At 39.8% G+C, this 21,544-nt stretch overlaps 1 pseudogene; it reads right to left on the bottom strand.

Annotated features, from left to right (window-relative positions):
• LOC119878986 overlaps window positions 1-21,065 on the bottom strand; it is a 31,476-nt pseudogene extending 10,411 nt beyond the window's left edge.
• Between the last annotated feature and the right edge of the window lie 479 nt (window positions 21,066-21,544).

The following is a 21,544-nucleotide window of genomic DNA, read 5'->3' as shown; positions in this document are numbered from 1 at the left end:
CAAAGCAGAAAAGAATATCCGCTGGAAAAAGGATGGTCTCTTCAACAAATTGGACAGCCACATGCAGAAGAATGCAACTGGACCATTCTCTTACACCACACACAAAGATAAACTCAAAATGGATGAAAGACCTAAAGGTGAAATAGCAATCCATCACAATCCTAGAGGAAAACACAGGCAACAACCTCTTTGACCTTGGCCATAGCAACTTATGCAAGACATGTCTGTAAAGGCAAGGGAAACAAAAGCAAAACTGAACTATTGGGACTTCATCAAGATAAAAAGCAAAGGAAACAGTCCATAAAACTAAGAAGCAACCTACAAAATGGGAGAAGGCATTTGCAAATGACATAGGAGATAAAAGGCTAATATCCAAGATCTGTAAAACACTTATGGAACTCAAGACCCAAAACCAGTAATCCAGTGAAGAAATGGGCAGAAGAGATGAACAGACATTTCTCCAAAGAAGACAACACGTGGCCAACAGACACACATGAAAAAAATGCTACACATCACTCATTATCAGGAAATTACAAAACAAACCAAAACTCACAATGAGATACCACCTCACATCTGGCAGAAAGGCTAAAATGAACAAGACAGAAAAACAACAAACTTTGGCCAGGTTGTGGAGAAAAGGGTACCGTCTTGCACTGTTGGTGAGAATGCAAAGTGGAACAGCCACTCTGGAAAAGGGAGCAGGATCCTCAAGAACTTAAAAACAGAGCTACCCTATGACCTAGCAAATGTGCTACCGCGTATTTACCACAAAGATACAGAGGTAGTGAAAAGAAGGGTCACCTGCACCCCAATGTTCACAGCAGCAATGTCCACAATGGTCAAAATGTGGAACGAGTCCACATATCCATCGCCAGATGAATGGATAAAGAAGATGTGGGCTATAGTTACAATGGGATATTACCGAGCCTTTAGAAAGGACGAATCTTTACCACTTCTATCGACATGGATGGAACTGGAGGGTATTAGTCAGAGAGTGAAATAAGTCAGTCAGTGAAAGACAATTATCATATGGTTTCATTCATATGTGAAACATAAGAAACATTGCATAGAATCATAGGGGAAGGGAGGGAAAACTGAATGGGAAGTCATCAGAGAGAGAGAGAAAAACCATGACAGATTCTTAACTCTGTGAAATAAACTGAGGGTCGCTAGAGGGGAAGTGGATGGGGGATCAGGACCTGGGTAAGGGGCATCAAGGAGGGCACTGGTGTGATGAGCACTGGGTGTTACACACAAATGATAATTTATGGATCGCTACATCTGAAACTAATGGTTTATTATATGCTGGCAAATTGAATTCAAATTTTTAACAAGTAAAATAGAAATAAGATAAAATAACATATTTGTGTAAATAGAATGGGAAAATAGGAAATCAAGATAATAAGAGCCAAGACTGTCAGCAAGATGGCAGAAGAGTAGGATTCCGAAATCCCCTATCCCCAAAAACTTACTTAGATGACTTTCAAATCATCCTGAAAACCTACGAATTCGGCCTGGGATTTAAAGAGAGAACAGCTGGAAGGTTACAGTGAGAAGAGTTTGCGCTTCTATCAAGATAGGAAGACGAAAAAATAAATAACAAGACTCCAGAGTGGGAGGGGAGAACCCCCACGAAGAGCCGCGCTAAGGCCAGGCAGTAGACACTCCAGGACAGGAAAGCCAGACCGGGAGAATCAGGAACTTTACCAACATTTCCAGATGGAAAGGCGCTCACAGGGAACTCGGGCAGGATCCCAGGAGGGGCAGTGGAGCCCTCAGGGTCCCGGGGTCACTAACAGAGGAAGTGGGGAGAGAGCGCCACACACCATGGGCGGAGCTCTGAAAAGGTCTGGAGCGCACACCCATCGGATCCCGGGAGCAGCTCAGGTGGTGGCTCTGGCAGCAGCTCGGCAAGGAGGAGAATGCGTGGCCCGCAGGAAGGGAGAGTGATTTCAGCAGCGCAGGCCCGGGAGCCCAGGGCCCCGGGTGACAAAGCCCAGGATCTGGCGATCCCCTTGGGCAATCAGGGGCGGGAGGACACAGGACAGCGAGGACGCTCCTGCCACCGGGCACACCTGAGCTGTGCAGGTCAGTGCCACCAACACCCAGTGCTGCCAGGCTCTTGCGGACTGGGAACTGCAGGACTTAATGTGGGAGCTGACTTTCGGATTGGAGAGCTGGCCGCTGCCAGTGTTGTTCCTCCCAAGTCACCTTGCGCCTGGGTTGGAGTGGGGCGGCCAGGGAACATGGGCCTCACAGGATAAACAGCTCCCAGGGAGCCGAGCCCCCGGCAGGGGGTGGGGCAGCTCCCCTGGTGCTCACACCTGACTATCAGCAGAGCAGGACCCTCCCTCACAAGACCAGCTGGAAGGAAAGGGGAAGAGCAAATTCTTAACCAAGCAGCGCTGGAAAGCTCCAGGGGGAAGTTGAGGGACTTACAGTATATAGAATCAGAGGAGACCCCTCCTTGTTATATTTTTTTAAGCTTTGAAAATTTTCTTGTTTTTTGTTGATTTGTTTGTTTTTGTTTTTTGTTTCCCCCCTTTTTTCTTTATTTCCTTCCTTTTTCCAGTACGACTTGTTTTTAGCCACTCTGCACTGAGCAAAATGACTAGAAGGAAGAAGTCACCACAAAAGAAACAATCACTAACAGTCCTCTCTCCCACAGAGTTACAGAATTTGGGTGACAATTCGATGTCAGAATGCCAATACAGAAGCACAATTATAAAGCTACTGATGGCTCTGGAAAAAAGAATGAAAGATTCAAGAGACTCATGACTGCAGAATTTCGATCTAATCAAGCCAAAATTAAAATCAATTAAATGAGATGCAATCCACACTGGAGGTCCTAACGATGAGGTTAATGAGGTAGAAGAATGATGAGTGACATAGAAGACATGTTGATGGCAAGGAAGGATGCTGAGGAAAAAAGAGAAATAAAAAGACCATGAAGAAAGGTTAAGGGAAATAAATGACAGCCTCAGAAGGAAAAATCTACGTTGAAAGGGGGTTCCAGAGGCTGCTGAAAGGAACAGAGGACCAGAAAGTGTATTTGAACAAATCTTAGCTGAGAACTTCCCTAACTTGGGGAAGGAAACAGGCATCCACATCCTCGAGATAGAGAGATCCCCCCCCCACAAAAATCAATAGAAGCCGTTCAACACCCCGACATTTCATGGTGAAACTTGCAAATTCCAAAGATAAAGAGAAGATCCTCAAAACACTAAGAGACAAGTGATAACACTTATGGGGAGAAGTATTAGGTTAACAGCAGATCTCTTCACAGAGCCCTGGAAGACCAGAAAGGGCTGGAAGGATATATTCAGGGTCCTAAATGAGAAGAGTTCAATTTGCCAACATATACCATATCACCCAGGTCTCATCCCTTCACGTGCCCCCCTCAGCGCCTGTCATCCAGTCACCCCAATGACCCAACACCTCCCTTCCCACTGCCCATTGTTCCTTTCCCAGAGTTAGGAGTCTCTCAGATTCTGTCATCCTCAACTTATATTTTCACTCATTTTCTCTCCTTTTCCCTTTATTCCCATTCACTGTTTTTTATACTCCCCAAATGATTGAGACCATATAATGATTGCTCATCTCAGATTGACTTTTTTCCCTCAGCATAATACCCTACAGTCCAATCCATGTCGAAGCAAATGGTGGGTATTTGTTGTTTCTAATGCCTGAGTAATATTCTATTGTATACATAAACCACATCTTCTTTATCCATTCATCTTTCAATGGACACTGAGGCTCCTTCAACTGTTTGGCTGTTGTGGACTTTGCTGCTACAAACATCGGTGTTGGTGTCTCAGCATTTCATTGCATCTGTATATTTGGGGTAAAACCCAAGCAGTGCAATTGCTGGGTCATAGGGCAGATCTATTTTTAACTCTTTGAGGAACCTCCACACAGTTATCCACAGTGGCTGCACCAGTTCACATTCCACCAGCAGTGTAGGATTGTTCCCCTTTCTCCACATCCTCTCCAACATTTGTGGTTTCCTGCTTTGCTAATTTTCCCCATTCTCATTTGTTTGAGGTGGTATCTCATTGTGGTTTTGATATGTATTTCCCTGATGGCAAGTGATGCTGAGCATTTCCTCATGTGCTTGTTGGTCATGTCTATGTCTTCCTCTGTGAGATTTCTGTTCATGTCTTTTCACCATTTAATGATTGGATTGTTTATTTCTTTGCTGTTTAGTTGAATAAGTTCTTTATAGATCTTGGATACTAGCCCTTTATCTGATAGGTCATTTGCAAATATCTTCTCCCATTCTGTAGGTTGTCCTTGGGTTTTGTTGACAGAATCTTTTGCTGTGCAAAAGCTTCTTATCTTGATGAAGACACAATAGTTCATTCTTGCTTTGGTTTCTCTTGCTTTCATGTATGAATCTTGCAAGACGTTACTGTGGCCAGGTTGAAAAAGGGTGTTGCTTGTGTTCTTCTCTAGGACTTTGATGGAATCTTGTCTCACTTAAGATCTTTCATCCATTTTCAGGTATCTTTGTGTATGGTACAGGAGAGTGGTCTAATCTCATTCTTTTGCATCTGGATGTCCAATTTTTCCAGCATCATTTATTGGAGAGACTTTTTCCAGTGGATAGTCTTTCCTCCTTTGTCGAATATTCGTTGACCATAAAGTTGAGGGTCCACTTCTGGATTCTCTATTCGGTTCCATTGATCCATGTGTCTGTTTTTGTGCCAGTACCACACTGTCTTGATGACCATAGCTTTGTAGTACAACCTGAAATCTGGCATTGTGATGCCCTCCGCTATGGTTTTCTTTTTTTTTAATTCCCCTGACTATTCAGGGTCTTTTCTGATCCTACAGAAATCTTAAAATAATCTGTTCCAAGTCTCTGAAGAAAGTCCATCATATTTTGATCAGTGTTGCATTAAACATGTAAATTGCCCTGGGTATCATTGATATGTTCACAAAATGAATTCTTCCAATCCATGAGCATGAAATATTTTTCCATCTGTGTCTTCCTCAATTTCCTTCAGAAGTCTTCTGTAGTTTTTAGGGTATAGATCCTTTACCTTGTTGATTAGGTTTATTCCTAGGTATCTTATGCTTTTGGATGCAATGGTAAATGGATTGACTCCTTAATTTCCCTTTCCTCAGTCTCATTGTTAGTGTATAGAAATGCCAGTGACTTCTGGGCATTGATTTTGTATCCTGCCATGTGGCCAAATTGCTGTATGAGTTCTATCAATCTTGGGGTGGAGTCTTTTGGGTTTTCTACAGAGTATCATGTCATTGGCAAAGAGAGAGAGTTTGATTTCTTCTTTGCCAATTTGAATACATTTATTTATTTTTGTTGTCTGACTGCTGAGGCTAGGACTTCTGGTACGATGTTGAATAGCTGTGGTGAGAGTGGACATCCCTGTCTTGTTCCTGATCTTAGGGGAAAGGCTTCCAGTGTTTCCCCATTGAGAATGATATTTGCTATGGTCTTTTCGTAGAGGGCTTTTAAGATGTTGAGGAATGTTCCCTCTATCCCTACACTCTGGAGAGTTTTGATCAGGAATGGATGCTGCATTTTGTCAAATGCTTTCTCTGTATCTATTGAGAGGATCATATGGTTCTTGTTTTTCTATTGCTTATGTGATGAATGACATTGATTATTTTATGAGTGTTGAACCAGCCTTGCATCCCGGGGATAAATCCTACTTGATTTATCCTACTTGAATAATCCTACATGATTATTCATGGTGAATAATCTTCTTAATGAATTTTAGTACCCTATTGGCTAATATCTTGTGGAGAATTTTTGCATGCATGTTCATCAGGGATATTGGTCTATAATTCTCCTTTTTGGTGGGGTCTTTGTCTGGTTTTGGAATTAAGGTGATGCTGGCCTCATAGAACGGATTTGAAATTACTCCACCTCTTTCTATCTTTCTGAACAGATTTAGTAGAATAAGAATGGTTTCTTCTTTAAACGTTTGATAGAATTCCCCTGGGAAGCCATCTGGCCCTGGACTTTTGTGTCTTTGGAGGTTTTTGATGACTGCTTCAATTTCTTTTCTGGTTATTGGCCTGTTCAGGTTTTGTATTTCTTCCAGTTCCAGTTTTGATTGTTTGTGGCTTTGTAGAAATGCGTCAATTTCTTCTAGATTGCCTAATTTATTGGTGTTTAGCTGTTCATAATATGTTTTAAAATCATTTGTATTTCCTTGTTGTTGGTAGTTATCTCTCCTTTCTCATTCATGATTTTATTAATTTGAGTCTATTATGTCTTCTTTTTTAAAAGGCTGACTAATGATTTATCTATCTTATTAATTCTTTCAAAGAACCAACTCCTGGCTTTGTTCATCTGTTCCACACTTCTTCTGGTCTCTATTATATTGAGTTCTGCTCCAATCTTTATTAACTCTCTTCTTCTGCTGTGTGTAGGATCTATTTGCTGTTTTTTCTCCAGCTCCTTTAGGTGCAAGGTTTGCTTTCGTATTTGAGTCCTTTCCAGTATTTGGATGGATACTCATAATGCAATGTATTTCTCCCTCAGGACTGCTTGTGCTGTATCCCAAGGATTTTGAACGGTTGTATGTTCATTCTCATTAGTGCCCATGAAACTTTATAATTCTTCTCTAATTTCCTACTTGGCCCTTTCATCTTTTAGCAGGATGTTCCATAACCTCCATGTGTTTGAAATCCTTCTAAACTTCTTCTTGTGATTTAGTTCTTATTTCAAAGCATTATGGTCTGAAAATATGCAGGGGACTATCTCAATCTTTGGGTGTCTTTTAAGACCTGATTTGTGACCCAGTATGTTGTCTAATCTGGAGAAAGTACCATGCGCACTTGGATGGGAAGTTCTCTAAATATCTGTTAAATCCATCTGGTTCAGTGTCAAATCGAATCAAATCGAAATTAATCGAATCAAATCGAATCGAAACGAATCGAATGGAAATTATTCGAAATGAATCGAATCAAAAATAAACGAATCAAATCGAATCGAAACGAATCAGATCGAAAATAATCGAATCGAAACGAATCGAATAGAAAATAATCGAATCGAATCAAATAGAAAAAATCGAATCGAATCAATTCGAAACGAAGAGAATCGAAATAATCTAATCAATTCGAACCAAATCGTATCGAAAATAATCTAATCGGAGAAGAGTTCTCGCATCTATCAAGGTAGGAAGACGGGGAAAAAGAAATAAAGAAACAAAGGCCTCCAAGGGGGAGGGGCCCCGCGAGGAGCCGGGCTGAGGCCGGGGCGAGTGTCCCCAGGACAGGAGAGCCCCGTCCCGGAGGAGCAGGAGCTGCACCGACCTTCCCGGGCGGAAAGGGGCTCGCGGGGAGTTGGAGCAGGACCCAGGAGGGCGAGGATGCCCTCGGGCTCCCTGGGACAGTAACAGAGCAACTGCGCGCCCAGGAGAGTGCGCCGAGCTCCCCAAGGGCTGCAGCGCGCACGGCGGGACCCGGAGCAGCTCGGGGGGGGGGGGGGGCTCGGGGGCGGCTCCGCGGAGGGGGCTGCGCTGCCCGGGAGCACGAATCCAACAGCGCAGGCTCCGGAGCACAGGGCGCCGGGACACAGCCCAGGATCCCGCCTCCCCCGGGACAGGCAGAGGCCGGGAGGGCCCAGGACTGCAAGGACGCTCCTGCCCCAGCTGAGCAGAGCAGCGGCCCCGCCCCGGAGCCTCCAGGCCCTGCAGACGGAGTTCCTGCCGGAGCTGAATCCAGGTTTCCAGAGCTGCCCCGCCACTGGGGCTGTTCCTCCTGCGGCCTCACGGGGTAAACAACCCCCACTGAGCCCTGCACCAGGCAGGGGCACAGCAGCTCCCCCAACTGCTAACACCTGAAAACCAGCACAACAGGCCCCTCCCCCAGAACACCAGCTAGACGGACAACTTCCAGGAGAAGCCGAAGGACTTAAAGAATACAGAATCAGAAGATACTCCCCTGTGGTTCTTTTTGTTTGTTTGTTTGTTTTGCTTTTTGATTTGTTTCCTTCCCCCACCCCCTTTTTTCTCCTTTCTTTTTCTTTCTCTTTTTCTTCTTTTTTTTTTCTCTTTTTCTTCCCTTTTTTTTTTCTCTTTCTCTTTTCTTTCCTTCTTTCTCTCCTCTCTTTTTCTCTTTTTCCCAATACAATTTGCTTTTGGCCACTCTGCACTGGGCAAAATGACTAGAAGGAAAACCTCACCTCAAAAGAAAGAATCAGAAACAGTCCTCTCTCCCACAGAGTTACAAAATCTGGATTACAATTCAATGTCAGAAAGCCAATTCAGAAGCACTATTATACAGCTACTGGTGGCTCTAGAAAAAAGTATAAAGGACTCAAGAGACTTCATGACAGTAGAATTTAGAGCTAATCAGGCAGAAATTAAAAATCAATTGAATGAGATGCAATCCAAACTAGAAGTCCTAACGACGAGGGTTAACGAGGTGGAAGAAAGAGTGAGTGACATAGAAGACAAGTTGATAGCAAAGAGGGAAACTGAGGAAAAAAGAGACAAACAATTAAAAGACCATGAAGATAGATTAAGGGAAATAAACGACAGCCTGAGGAAGAAAAACGTACGTTTAATTGGGGTTCCCGAGGGCGCCGAAAGCGACAGAGGGCCAGAATATGTATTTGAACAAATTCTAGCTGAAAACTTTCCTAATCTGGGAAGGGAAACAGGCATTCAGATCCAGGAAATAGAGAGATCCCCCCCCTAAAATCAATAAAAACCGTTCAACACCTCGACATTTAATTGTGAAGCTTGCAAATTCCAAAGATAAGGAGAAGATCCTTAAAGCAGCAAGAGACAAGAAATCCCTGACTTTTATGGGGAGGAGTATTAGGGTAACAGCAGACCTCTCCACAGAGACCTGGCAGGCCAGAAAGGGCTGGCAGGATATATTCAGGGTCCTAAAGGAGAAGAACATGCAACCAAGAATACTTTATCCAGCAAGGCTCTCATTCAAAATGGAAGGAGAGATAAAGAGCTTCCAAGACAGGCAGCAACTAAAAGAATATGTGACCTCCAAACCAGCTCTGCAAGAAATTTTAAGGGGGACTCTTAAAATTCCCCTTTAAGAAGAAGTTCAGTGGAACAGTCCACAAAAACAAAGACTGAATAGATATCATGATGACACTAAACTCATATGTCTCAATAGTAACTCTGAATGTGAACGGGCTTAATGACCCCATCAAAAGGCGCAGGGTTTCAGACTGGATAAAAAAGCAGGACCCATCTATTTGCTGTCTACAAGAGACTCATTTTAGACAGAAGGACACCTACAGCCTGAAAATAAAAGGTTGGAGAACCATTTACCATTCGAATGGTCCTCAAAAGAAAGCAGGGGTAGCCATCCTTATATCAGATAAACTAAAATTTACCCCAAAGACTGTAGTGAGAGATGAAGAGGGACACTATATCATACTTAAAGGGTCTATTCAACAAGAGGACTTAACAATCCTCAATATATATGCTCCGAATGTGGGAGCTGCCAAATATATAAATCAATTATTAACCAAAGTGAAGAAATACTTAGATAATAATACACTTATACTTGGTGACTTCCATCTAGCTCTTTCTATACTCGATAGGTCTTCTAAGCAAAACATCTCCAAAGAAATGAGAGCTTTAAATGATACACTGGACCAGATGGATTTCACAGATATCTACAGAACTTTACATCCAAACTCAACTGAATACACATTCTTCTCAAGCGCACATGGAACTTTCTCCAGAATAGACCACATATTGGGTCACAAATCGGGTCTGAACCGATACCAAAAGATTGGGATGGTCCCCTGCATATTCTCAGACCATAATGCCTTGAAATTAGAACTAAATCACAACAAGAAGTTTGGAAGGACCTCAAACACATGGAGGTTAAGGACCATCCTGCTAAAAGATAAAAGGGTCAACCAGGAAATTAAGGAAGAATTAAAAAGATTCATGGAAACTAATGAGAATGAAGATACAACCGTTCAAAATCTTTGGGATGCAGCAAAAGCAGTCCTAAGGGGGAAATACATCGCAATACAAGCATCCATTCAAAAACTGGAAAGAACTCAAATACAAAAGCTAACCTTACACCTAAAGGAGCTAGAGAAAAAACAGCAAATAGATCCTACACCCAAGAGAAGAAGGGAGTTAATAAAGATTCGAGCAGAACTCAACGAAATCGAGACCAGAAGAACTGTGGAACAGATCAACAGAACCAGGAGTTGGTTCTTTGAAAGAATTAATAAGATAGATAAACCATTAGCCAGCCTTATTAAAAAGAAGAGAGAGAAGACTCAAATTAATAAAATCATGAATGAGAAAGGAGAGATCACTACCAAACCAAGGAAATACAAACGATTTTAAAAACATATTATGAACAGCTATACGCCAATAAATTAGGCAATCTAGAAGAAATGGACGCATTCCTGGAAAGCCACAAACTACCAAAACTGGAACAGGAAGAAATAGAAAACCTGAACAGGCCAATAACCAGGGAGGAAATTGAAGCAGTCATCAAAAACCTCCCAAGACACAAGAGTCCAGGGCCAGATGGCTTCCCAGGGGAATTTTATCAAACGTTTAAAGAAGAAACCATACCTATTCTCCTAAAGCTGTTTGGAAAGATAGAAAGAGATGGAGTACTTCCAAATTCGTTCTATGAAGCCAGCATCACCTTAATTCCAAAGCCAGACAAAGACCCCGCCAAAAAGGAGAATTACAGACCAATATCCCTGATGAACATGGATGCAAAAATTCTCAACAAGATACTGGCCAATAGGATCCCACAGTATATTAAGAAAATTATTCACCATGACCAAGTAGGATTTATCCCTGGGACACAAGGCTGGTTCAACACCCGTAAAACAATCAATGTGATTCATCATATCAGCAAGAGAAAAACCAAGAACCATATGATCCTCTCATTGGATGCAGAGAAAGCATTTGACAAAATACAGCATCTATTCCTGATCAAAACTCTTCAGAGTGTAGGGATAGAGGGAACATTCCTCGACATCTTAAAAGCCATCTATGAAAAGCCCACAGCAAATATCATTCTCAATGGGGAAGCACTAGGAGCCTTTCCCCTAAGATCAGGAACAAGACAGGGATGTCCACTCTCACCACTGCTGTTCAACATAGTACTGGAAGTCCTAGCCTCAGCAATCAGACAACAAAAAGACATTAAAGGCATTCAAATTGGCAAAGAAGAAGTCAAACTCTCCCTCTTCGCCGATGACATGATACTCTACGTAGAAAACCCAAAAGTCTCCACCCCAAGATTGCTGGAACTCATACAGCAATTCGGTAGCGTGGCAGGATACAAAATCAATGCCCAGAAGTCAGTGGCATTTCTATACACTAACAATGAGACTGAAGAAAGAGAAATTAAGGAGTCAATCCCATTTACAATTGTACCCAAAAGCATAAGATACCTAGGAATAAACCTCACCAAAGATATAAAGGATCTATACCCTCAAAACTATAGAACACTTCTGAAAGAAATTGAGGAAGACACAAAGAGATGGAAAAATATTCCATGCTCATGGATTGGCAGAATTAATATTGTGAAAATGTCAATGTTACCCAGGGCAATATACACGTTTAATGCAATCCCTATCAAAATACCATGGACTTTCTTCAGAGAGTTAGAACAAATTATTTTAAGATTTGTGTGGAATCAGAAAAGACCCCGAATAGCCAGGGGAATTTTAAAAAAGAAAACCATATCTGGGGGCATCACAATGCCAGATTTCAGGTTGTACTACAAAGCTGTGGTCATCAAGACAGTGTGGTACTGGCACAAAAACAGACACATAGATCAGTGGAACAGAGTAGAGAATCCAGAAGTGGACCCTGAACTTTATGGTCAACTAATATTCGATAAAGGAGGAAAGACTATCCATTGGAAGAAAGACAGTCTCTTCAATAAATGGTGCTGGGAAAATTGGACATCCACATGCAGAAGAATGAAACTAGACCACTCTCTTTCACCATACACAAAGATAAACTCAAAATGGATGAAAGATCTAAATGTGAGACAAGATTCCATCAAAATCCTAGAGAAGAACACAGGCAACACCCTTTTTGAACTCGGCCATAGTAACTTCTTGCAAGATACATCCACGAAGGCAAAAGAAACAAAAGCAAAAATGAACTATTGGGACTTCATCAAGATAAGAAGCTTTTGCACAGCAAAGGATACAGTCAACAAAACTCAAAGACAACCTACAGAATGGGAGAAGATATTTGCAAATGACATATCAGATAAAGGGCTAGTTTCCAAGATCTATAAAGAACTTATTAAACTCAACACCAAAGAAACAAACAATCCAATCATGAAATGGGCAAAAGACATGAACAGAAATCTCACAGAGGAAGACATAGACATGGCCAACATGCATATGAGAAAATGCTCTGCATCACTTGCCATCAGGGAAATACAAATGAAAACTACAATGAGATACCACCTCACACCAGTGAGAATGGGGAAAATTAACAAGGCAGGAAACAACAAATGTTGGAGAGGATGCGGAGAAAAGGGAACCCTCTTACACTGTTGGTGGGACTGTGAACTGGTGCAGCCACTCTGGAAAACTGTGTGGAGGTTCCTCAAACAGTTAAAAATATACCTGCCCTACGACCCAGCAATTGCACTGTTGGTATTTACCCCAAAGATACAAATGCAATGAAACGCCGGGACACCTGCACCCCGATGTTTATAGCAGCAATGGCCACGATAGCCAAACTGTGGAAGGAGCCTCAGTGTCCAACGAAAGATGAATGGATAAAGAAGATGTGGTTTATGTATACAATGGAATATTACTCAGCCATTAGAAATGACAAATACCCACCATTTCTTCAACGTGGATGGAACTGGAGGGTATTATGCTGAGTGAAGTAAGTCAGTCGGAGAAGGACAAACATTATATGTTCTCATTCATTTGGGGAATATAAATAATAGTGAAAGGGAAAATAAGGGAAGGGAGAAGAAATGTGTGGGAAATATCAGAAAGGGAGACAGAACGTAAAGACTGCTAACTCTGGGAAACGAACTAGGGGTGTTGGAAGGGGAGGAGGGCGGGGGGTGGGAGTGAATGGGTGACGGGCACTGGGTGTTATTCTCTATGTTAGTAAATTGAACACCAATAAAAAAATAAATTAAAAAAAAATTAAAAAACTAAAAAAAAAAAGAAAATAATCTAATCGAATCGAATGGAAATGAATCAAATCGAAAATAATCGATTCGAATCGAATCGAATCTAAAATAATCGAATCGAATCGAAACGAATCGAATTTCAAATAATCAAATCGAAACGAATCGAATAGAAAATAATCGAATTGGGCAGCCCGGGTGGCTCAGCGGTTTAGCGCCGCTTTCAGCCCATGTCCTGATCCTGGAGACCCAGGATCGAGTCTCCTGTCAGGCTCCCTCCTTGGAGCCTGTTTCTCCCTCTGCCTGTGTCTCTGCCTCTCTCTCTCTCTCTCATTCTGTGTCTCTCATGAATAAATAAATAAAATGTTTTTAAAAAAATAATCGAAACGAATCAAATAGAAAAGAATCGATTCGAATCGATTCTTAACAAAGAGAATCGAAATAATCGAATCGATTCGAATCGAATCGAATCGAAAATAATCGAATAGAATCAAATCGAAACGACTTGAATAGAAAAAAATCGATTCGAATCGAAACAAAAAGAATCGAATCGAATCGAAATGAAAAGAATCGAAAATAATCGAATCGAAATGAATCGAATAGAAAATAATCGAATCGAATCAAATAGAAAATAATCGATTCGAATTGATTCAAAACGACGAGAATCGAAATAATCCAATCGATTCGAATTGAATTGAATCGAAAATAATAGAATCAAAACGAATTGAATAGAAAATAATTGAATCAATTCAAATTGAAAAGAATCGAATCGAATTGAAAAGAATCGAATCGAATCAAAAAGAATCGTATCAAATTGAATCAAATTGAATCGAAAAGAATTGAAACGTATCGAAAAGAATCGAATGGAATAGAAAAGAATCGAATCGAAAAGAATCGAATTGAATCAAGTAGAATCGAATCGAAAAGAATCGAATCGAATTGAAAAAATTGAATCCAATTGAATCGAAAAGAAATGAATCAATAAGAATCGAATCGAATCGAAAAGAATCGAATCGAATCAAATAGAAAAGAATCTAATCGAATCGAAAAGATTCGAATCAAATCGAATCAGAAATAATCCAAACGAAACGAATCGAATCGAAAGGATCGAATTGAAAAGAATCCAATCAAAAAGAATTGAAATGGGGATCCCTGGGTGGCGCAGCGGTTTAGCGCCTGCCTTTGGCACAGGGCGCGATCCTGGAGACCTGGGATCGAATCCCACGTTGGGCTCCCAGTGCATGGAGCCTGCTTCTCCCTCTGCCTGTGTCTCTGCCTATCTCTCTCTCTCTGTGTGACTATCATAAATAAATAAAAATTAAAAAAAAAAGAATTGAAATGAATAGAATCAAGTCGAATCACAAAGAATCGAATATAATCGAATCGAAAAGAAATGAAGAGAATCGAAAAGAATCCAATCGAATAGAAACAAAAATAATCGAATCTTCTAGATCGAAAAGAATCAAATCGATTTGAATTGAATCCAACCGAATGGAATCGAATCTCACCGAAAAGAATCAAATCAAATCGAATCGAAAAGAATCGAAACAAATCGAATCAAAAAGAATCGAATCGAATCAAATAGAAAAGAATCGAATCGAATCAAGGGGTTGATCGAAAAGAATCGAATCGATCGAAAAAAACGAATCGAATCGAAAAGAATCGAATCGAATTGAATTGAAGAGAAAAGAATCGAATCGAATCGAAAAGAATTGAATCGAATCGAAAAAATCGAATTGAGTTGAAAAAATCGAATCGAATCGAATCGAAAAGAATCCAATCGATAAGAATCGAATCGAATCGAAAAGAATCAAATCGAAAAGAATTGAATCGAAAGAATCGAATCGAATCAAAAAGAATCAAATCGAATCTAAAAGAATTGAATTGAAAAGAATTGAATCGAATCGAAAAGAATCAAATAGAAAAGAATCGAATCGACGTATTGAAAAGAATCGAATCGAAAAGAATCGAATCGAAAGGAATCGAATTGAATTGAATCGAAAATAATCTAATCGAATCGAATCAAAACGAATAGAATAGAAAATAATCGAATCGAATAGAAAATAATCTAATTGAATCAAATAGAAACGAATGGAATTGAAAATAATCGAATCGAATCGAATTGGAACGAATCAACCTCAAATATTCAAATCAAATCGAATCGAAATTAAATGAATCGAACTGAATCGAAACGAGTTGAATCGAATAGAATTGAAACGAATCAAATAGAAAATAATCGGATCAAAAAGAATCAAATCGAAAATAATTGAATCGAATTGAATCAAATATAATCGAATTGAAACGAATCTAATCGATAATAATTGAATCGAATCGAAACGAATTGAATCAAAAATAATCGAATCGAAATGAATCAAATTGAAAATAATCGAATCGACTCGAATCGAATAGAAAATAATCGAATTAAATCGAAACGAATCAAAACAAAAATAATTGAATCGAAACGAATTGAATTGAAAATAATCGAATTGAATCGAATCGAAATGAATCGAATTGAAAATAATCTAATTTAATCGAATCAAAATTAATCGGATTGAAATTAATCGAATCGAATCTAAACGAATTGAAATAAATCGAATCGAATCGAAAATAATCGAATTGAAACAAATTGAAGCAAAAATAAATCGAATCGAATCAAATAAAAAGTAATCGATTCACATCGAATCGAATCAAATCGAAAATAATCGAATTGAATCGAAAATATTGAATCGAATCGAAAATAATCGAATCGAATCTAAAATAATCGAATTGAAAAGAATCGAATCGATTTGAATGGAAAATAATCAAAACAAATCGAAAAGAATCGAATCGAATCGAAAATAAACGAATCAAATCGAAAATAATCGAATCCAATCCAATCCAATCGAATCAAAAATAATCGAATCGAATCGAATCGAAAATAATCAAATCGAATCATAATTATTCGACTCAAATCGAATCGAAAATATTCGAATCGAATGGAATCGAATTGAAATGATTCAATTCAAAAATAATCGATTCACATCGAATCGAATCGAAATAATGGAAACGAATCGAATCGAATCGAATCGAAAAGAATCGAATCGAATCGAAAAGATCGAATCAAAACGAATCGAATCGAAAATAATCGAATTGAATCAAATTGAACTGAATCGAATTTAAAATTATCAAATAGAAACGAAAATAATCTAATCAAATCGATCGAAAATAATCGAATCGAATTGAATCGAAAATAATCAAATCGAATTGAATCAAATCGAATCCAAAATAATTGAAATGAATCGAATTGATTCGAAAATAATTGAATTGAATCAAATCAAATCGAATCGAATCGAATCGAAAATAATCGAATCTAATCGAATCTAATTGAATCGAATGGAATCGAATCGAATCGAAAAGATTCAAATCGAATTGAATCGAAAATAATCGAATCGAATTGAATAGAATGGAATCGAAAATAATCAAATGGAATCGAATAGAATCGAAACGAATCGAATAGAATCGAATCGAAATAAACGAATGGAATCGAAATTAATGGAATCGAAAAGAAGCGAATCGATTCAAATAGAAAAGGATCGAATTGAATCGAAAAGAATCAAATCGAATAGAAAATAATTGAATCGGATCGAATCAAATTGAATCGAAAATAATCGAATTGAATCGAAATGAAAATAATCGAATCAAATCGAATCTAATCGAAAATAATTGAAACGAATCGAATCGAATCGAAAATCATCGAATGGAATCGAATTAAAAATAATCGAATCGAATCGAAACGAATTGAATTGAAACGAATCGAATGGAATCAAAAATAATCGATCGAATTGAAAATAATCGAATCGAATCTAACCGAATCGAAAATACATGAATCGAATCGAAAGTAATCGAATCAAATCGAATTTAAAATAATCTAATAGAATCAAGTCGAATCGAATCGAATAGAAAATAATTTAAATGAATCGAATCGAATCGAAAATAATCGACTCAAATCGAAAATAATCAAATCGAATCAAATCCAGAATTATCGAATCAAATCGAAAATAATTGAATCGAATCGAAAATAATGGAATCGAAAAGAAACGATTCGATTTGAATAAAAAATAATAGAATCGAATTGAATCGAATCGAAAATATATGAATCGAATGGAATAGAATCGAAAATTATCGAATCGAATCGAATCGAAAATAATCGAATCGCAAATCGAGTCGAAAATAATCTAATCGAATAGAATCGAAACTAATCAAATCGAAAATAATCGATTTGCATCAAATCGAATCGAATTGAATTGAAAATAATCGAATCGAATCAAATCTAATCAAATATAATCCAATCGAATCGAATCAAAAATAATCGAATCGAATCGAATTGAAACGAAAATAATTGATCGAATCGAATCAAAACGAAAATAATCGAATCGACTCGAATTGAATCGAAAATAAACGATCGAATGGGATATAATCGAATCAAAAAGAGTCAAAACGAATTGAATAGAAAATAATGGAATAGAATTGAATCGAATAGAATAGAATAGAAAATATTCTAATCGAAAATAATCGAATCGAATCGAAAAGACTCGATCTAATCAAAATAATCGAATCAAATCAAAAAGAATCAAATCGAAAAGAATCGAATCTATTTGAATTGAAAATAATCGAATCGAAAAGAAACAAATCTAATCGAAAATCATCTATTCGAATCGAAAATAATCGAATCGAATCGAATCGACTCAAAAATAATCGAATTGAATCGAATCGAATCAAAAATAATTGAATCGAATCAAATCAAATCGAAAAAAAATCGAATCGAATCGAAAATAATTTAATCGAATCAAAACGAATCGTATTGAAAATAATCGAATTAAATCGAATCAAAAATAATCGATCAAATCGAATAGAAAATAATCGAACTGAATCGAATTGAAATGAAAATAATCAATTCGCATCGAATCGAATAGAAAATAATCGAATGAATTGAATTGAAAATAATCGAATCGAATCAAAAATAATCAAATCGAATCGAAAAATCGAATCGAAAATAATCAAATCGATTCAAATCCAAAATAATCGAATTGAATCGAAAATGATCGAATTGAATCGAAAATAATCGAATCTAATCCAATCGAATCGAATCGAAAATAATCAAATCGAATCGAATCAAATAGAAAATAAGCGAACCAAATCAAAAATAATCGAATCGAATGGAATTGTATCAAAAATAATCGAATCGAATCAAGCCGAATTGAATCAAAAATAATCTAATCGTATCGAAGAGAAAATAATCAAATCGAATCAAACCCAAAGTATCGAATCGAATTGAAAATGATCAAATCGAATCGAAAATAATCGAATCTAATCCAATCGAATCCAATCGAAAATAATCAAATCGAATCGAATCAAATCGAAAATAAGCAAACCAAATCAAAAATAATCGAATCGAATCGAATTGTATCAAAAATAATCGAATCGAATCAAACCGAATTGAATCAAAAATAATCGAATTGCATTGAAACGAAAATAATCAAATCGAATCAAACCCAAATTATCGAATCGAATCGAATCGAAATTAATCGAATCAAATAAAAAATAATGGAATCGAAAATAAGCAAATCGATTCGAACCAAAAATAATCTAATCTAATCAAAAATATTGAAATCGAATCGAAAATAATCGAAACGAAACAAATAGATTCGAATCGAAAATAATTGAATCGAATCGAATCGAAAATAATTGAATCGAATAGAATCAAATATAATAGATTTGCATCATATCGAATTGAAAATAGAATCGATTTGAATCAAAAATAATTGAATCGAATCGAAAATAATCGAATCGAAAATAATCGAATTGAAAGAACAGAATCGATTTGAAAAGAATCGAATCGAATCGTAAAGAATCAAATGTAATCGAATTGAATAGAACTGAAAATAATAAAATCGAATCGAAAATAATCGAATCAAATATAAAATAATCAAATTGAAAACAATCGAATCTAATCGAAAATAACCGAATCGAAAATGATCGAATCGAATCGAAAATAATCTAACCGAATCCAATCGAATCGAATAGAAAATAATCGAATCAAATCGAATCGAATCGAAAAAAATCACACCAAATCAAAAATAATTGAATCGAATCGAATTGTATCGAACATAATCGAATCGAATCGAACCGAATCGAATAAAAAATAATCGAATCGCATCGAGGTGAAAATAATCAAATCGAATCGAATCAAATCGAAAATAATCGAATTGAAAATAATCGAATCGGGATCCCTGGGTGGCGCAGCGGTTTAGCGCCTGCCTTTGGCCCAGGGCGCGATCCTGGAGACCCGGGATCGAATCCCAAGTCAGGCTCCCGGTGCATGGAGCCTGCTTCTCCCTCTGCCTGTGCCTCTGCCTCTCTCTCTCTCTCTCTCTCTCTCTCTGTGTGTGTGACTATCATAAATAAATTAAAAAAAAGAAAATAATCGAATCGATTCGAATGGAAAATAATCAAATCCATCCCTAAACCTAACCCTATCCCTAACCCTTAAACCTAACACTTAACCCTAACCCTAACCCTAAACCTAACCCTAACCCCTAACCTTAACCCAAACCCCTCACCCTAACCCTAACCCTAACACTAACCCTAACCCCTAACCCTAACCCAAACCCTAACCCGAACCCCTAACCCATACCCTAACCCGTACCCTAACCCCTAACCCGTACCCTAACCCTAACCCGTACCCTAACCCTAACCCGTACCCTAACCCGTACCCTAACCCTAACCCCTAACCCATACCCTAACCCTAACCCCTAACCCGTACCCTAACCCCTAACCTGTACCCTAACCCTAAACCTAACCCATACCCTAACCCTAACCCGTACCCTAATCCGTACCCTAACCTGTATCCTAACCCTAACCAGTACCCTAACCCATACCCTAACCCCTAACCCTAACCCTAATCCATACCCGTACCCTAACCCTTACCCTAACCCGTAACCTAACCCTAACCCGTACCCTAATCCTAACCATAATCCTAACCCGTATCCTAACCCGTACCCTAATCCTAACCCGTACCCTCCTTAACCCATACCCTAACCCGTACCCTAACCCTAACCCCTAACTCTAACCCTAATCCGTACCCTAACCCTAACCCTAACCCTAACCCTAACCACTAACCCGTACCCTAACCCGTACCCTAACCCGTATCCTAACCCTAACCCCTAACCCTAACCCTAACCTGTACCCTAATCCCTAACCCGTACCCTAACACCTAACCTGTACCCTAAACCTAGCCCTAACCCCTAGCCCAAACCCTAACCCATAACCCTAACCCTGCCTTCACCCCTTACCCTAAACTCTAACCCCATCCCCCACTCTATCTCTAACCGTATTCCCTCCCTCTATTCCCTAACCCTAAACCCTATAACCTATCAGTAACATTACCCTAATCCAGACCCTAAGTCAATTTTCTAGTCCCTAATACCTTACTTTAACTCCTACCTCTTGACCCTTACCCCATCCCTCACCCTCACCAGTAACTCGTATGCATAACCATGATCACTAATCCATATCATCTAAGCTAACCTTAACCACCTATTGCTCACCCTAAACCCTAACCCTATCTCAATTCTCCCCATTCACTTACCTTGTCGTTCTGAGTAGCCCTGCTGAGGTGGATGTGACTCTGAACAGCGCCTCCAGGGTCCTCCAGCGGTCCTGAGGAAGCCGGACTCCTGTCATGGCGGACGTGGCCCCATGTCTTCCTGAGTCATAGACAGCGGGTCCTGAGGGCGAGAGGGGGTCCTGTCACTGTGGATTAATGCGTCACATCCTCCAGAAGCCTCCCCCCGGGTCCTGAAAGGCCGGGGCTCCTGTCAGCGTAGACGCTGCCCAACGTCATCCCGAAGACTCACACCGCAGGTCCTGAGGAGGCTGGGGTTCCTGTCCCGGTGGACACAGCCCCACGTCATCCCGAAAACTCACCGTGGGTCCTAAGGAGGCCGGGGCTCCTGTCAGGGAGGACGCGGCCCCACATCTTCCTGAAGTCTCAACCAGCGGGGTCCTGAGGAGACCAGGCTCCTGTCAGCGAGGACGGGGCTCCACATCCTCTGCAAGCCTCACCGCGAGTCCTGAGGAGGCCAGGGGCTCTGTCACCGTGGAGGCAGCCCCACATGGTCCTGAAGCCTACCCGCGGGTACTGAGGAAGGCCGGGGGGCTCCTGTCAGCGTGGACCGCGGCCCCACGTCCTCCTCAGGCCTCCAGAGCGCAGAGAGGGGCTCCTGTTACTGTTGGCGGACGAGGCCTACTGCGCACGTGCGCCCTGACCCCGGGCCTGGGTTCAGGCGCCCCCTGCGGGATGCTCAGGAGCTGAAGGAGGGGCCGTGCAGGAGGCGGCGTCCCCGTGCCCAGGGCCGGACCTGCCTCCTTCCAGGCTCCAGCTGAGACCTAT

This window comes from Canis lupus, unplaced genomic scaffold (assembly GCF_011100685.1).
Source record: "Canis lupus familiaris isolate Mischka breed German Shepherd unplaced genomic scaffold, alternate assembly UU_Cfam_GSD_1.0 chrUn_S2186H2386, whole genome shotgun sequence".
Taxonomy (NCBI): Eukaryota; Metazoa; Chordata; class Mammalia; order Carnivora; family Canidae; genus Canis; species Canis lupus.
The sequence above is the reverse complement of the archived record's forward strand: the minus strand, read 5'-3'. Positions and strand labels throughout refer to the sequence as shown.